Below are 3,106 nucleotides of genomic sequence, written 5' to 3'. Positions count from 1 at the left end.
TTACATCTTTCAATGTGTTGTGTCAAAATTTTCTTTTGATATAAAGAGACATTTTTAAAACTTTAATATATCACAATTTATCGTTGTTAATCAGCTGAATTCTAAAGAATTTTTTAATAAAACTAGTTTAATCGAATCGGTCAAGTTTCGTCAAATATCCTCACATTATATGTATGTATATGCATATAAGTCACTAGATTTACGTAAACACAAATGTCAATTAATGTTACGCATGATCCGTACATGAATGAATCTGTGCTAGTTTTGTAAAAAATTCCTGATTAAATATTATGCGTTCTAATAAAAAACAAATGGAACGTGATTACCATAAGCGATCCTTAGAAACAATGGTCGTGTTCAGTAGATACAACTGTTGGAATAGATTCGTGAATGTTCGCTGCTACGAGGGCAAGTCAATAAGTTCTTAGAAAATCTGTCAGAGGGCACTCGCAGTGTCATGTCACACTTTTTGACAAGTAACATCTTTCAGCTGATTACTGTCAAATTTTGAGGGGAATTTATCGCGTGGTTTCATTTCTGTAGACGATTAAAGCGAACAACCTTTGTATCTTTTGCAAAATGGAAAAAAACGAGTTTCCTGCAGTGATCAAACATCTACATATGAAAGGTTTAACGTCGAAAGAAATCAAAGCCGAGTTGGATAATGTTCATAGCACATCTGCACTAGCGTTTGCGACTGTATACAATTGGGTGAATGAATTTAAACAATGTGATCGTACATCCACATGTGATGCACCTCGTTCGGGACGTCCAATTGAGGCTGCTACGCCAGAAATTATCGATAAAGTCCGCGATATTGTTTTGACTGATCGACGAGTGAAAGTGCGCGAGCTTGTTGAGGCCAGAGGCATATCACATGGCACAGTAATTTCAATTTTGCACAAATAATTGAGTATGAAAAAGTTATCGGCAAGATGGGTGCCGCGTTTGCTCACTGTGGATCATAAGCGCAACCGTGTGACGATTTCAAAACAATGTTTGGAGATGTTTCAACGTAATCCAGATGAATTTCTGCGTCGATTCATTACTATGGACGAAACATGGATCCATTACTTCACACCCGAGACGAAGGAACAGTCAAAACAATGGACTTCACCGGGTGAACCAGCTCCGAAGAAGGCGAAGACCATGAAGTCGGCCGAAAAGATGATGGCCACAGTTTTTTGGGATGCACGCGGTATAATTTATATCGATTACCTTCCATCGAAACAAACAATCAATGGTGATTACTACGCAGCCTTATTGGACCGTTTCAACAACACTTTAAAGAAAAAATGTCCCCATTTGGCGAAGAAGAAAGTGCTCTTCCATCAAGACAATGCACGGGTTCACACGTGCCCGGCACCGATAGCCAAATTCAACGAATTCCGCTACGAATTGCTTCTCCGTTCAGCCAGATTCGCCAGATTTAGCCCCTGCGACTATTTCCTGTTTCCAAACCTGAAGAAATGGTTCGGAGGAAAGAGATTCACCACCAGAGAGCAGCTCATCGCCGAAACAGAGGCTTATTTTGAAGGGTCGACAAATCATATTATTCGGACGGCTTGAAAAAGTTGGAGAATCATTGGATCAAGTGTATTGAGCTGAAAGGAGACTATGTTGAGAAATAAAAATAAATCGATAAAAAAAAATGTGTTTTTCTAGAAAAAAACTATGTTTTTCTAGAAACTTATTGATTTTCCCTCGTATTGATGTATTCTTCTAGATCATCCAATATCAACGAGAATTCACGAATCCACTCCACAACAGTTGAATCTGCTGAGCACGACTAATATTAATAGATAATTAATTTAATGCTTCTGTTAATTTCTTCTTTTTGTCATTAATATTTCAAATTTGTTTGCTGATAGTATCGTAATGATAATAATTTACGTAACTTGACAAAAAATTATGGACACAGCAAAATTTACACAGCATAACTGCGCTGATAATCTCTTCGGATTATCTAACAAAATATATACGAGTAGTATTTAGGATATCGGAACTAATTTTTGAAATCGAAGAAATTTTTCGTGTTAAATCTCATGTGCGAGATATATTTCCTCAGGTTTACGTTTATGTAAATAAGTGTAGTGAGGAAAAGAATGAGAGAAATTTTCTGTACTGCTTAATTTCTATCATATAATAAACTGATCGACGAGTTCAATCTAGTTAATAATTGGCTGTGTTCAGCGGAAAAAAACAGCTTCGCAATCGTTGTAAAATTCTTTAATATAATTGGTTTTGCCCTTAATCCTCATTGAATATATTAAACTAATCGTCGATCAGTTTATTATATGATAGAAATTAAGCAGTAGAAAACTTCTCTCATTTTTTTTCCTACACTTTTTTACATGAACATAAACCTGAGGAAATATATCTCGTACATGAGATTTAACACGAAAAATTTCTTCGATTTCAAAAATTAGTTCCGATATCCTAAATACTATATATTTTGTTCGATAATCCGAAGAGATTATCAATGCAATTATGCTATGTAAATTTTGCTATGTCCATAATTTTTCGTCAAGTTACGTACATTATTATTACGATTATTATTACTATTATTGGCAAACAAATTTGAAATATTAATGACAAAAAGAAGAAATTAACAGAAGCATTAAATTAATTTGAAATATTAGCGATAAAACTAAATAAATTAATAGAATCAACCAAAGACAAGTTATTTATTTTTATTTTTCGGGTTGTGTAAATCGGTCTTTATTAAACGAAATTGTGTCATAAATTATGTATAGATGTTCCGCTAGTACCATTATTTTTTAACGGCTGATCTATTTACATAATCTATTTACAAGCAGCTTCTAAGAATTGATTTCTATGTATAATTATATAATATAAAAATTGTTCAGCAATGTATACTTTATTAAAAATTATTTTTTATTTTTCCAAATATCACATTTCTATCCTCGTTAGTAAACACAGAAGCTGTATATATTATATTTACATGATACAATTTTATTATATCTTAGGCATAATTTTATCAACATTAAACGCTTGGAAAACAATTTCAGCCGATACGTTCATATCCAATGATTCCAAGTATAATAATATTGAGTTGCTTAGAAAATCCGTACGGATATATATA

At 33.4% G+C, this 3,106-nt stretch overlaps 1 protein-coding gene across 3 annotated transcripts in view; it reads right to left on the bottom strand.

Moving 5' to 3' along the window:
* Nucleotides 1-3,106, bottom strand: part of LOC108746264 (NF-kappa-B inhibitor cactus-like) — an 11,342-nt gene that overhangs the window by 5,506 nt on the left and 2,730 nt on the right. The window lies entirely within an intron of this gene.

This window comes from Trachymyrmex septentrionalis, unplaced genomic scaffold, assembly GCF_001594115.1.
Source record: "Trachymyrmex septentrionalis isolate Tsep2-gDNA-1 unplaced genomic scaffold, Tsep1.0 scaffold161, whole genome shotgun sequence".
Lineage (NCBI taxonomy): Eukaryota > Metazoa > Arthropoda > Insecta > Hymenoptera > Formicidae > Trachymyrmex > Trachymyrmex septentrionalis.
This window is presented reverse-complemented; position numbering and strand designations above follow the sequence as displayed.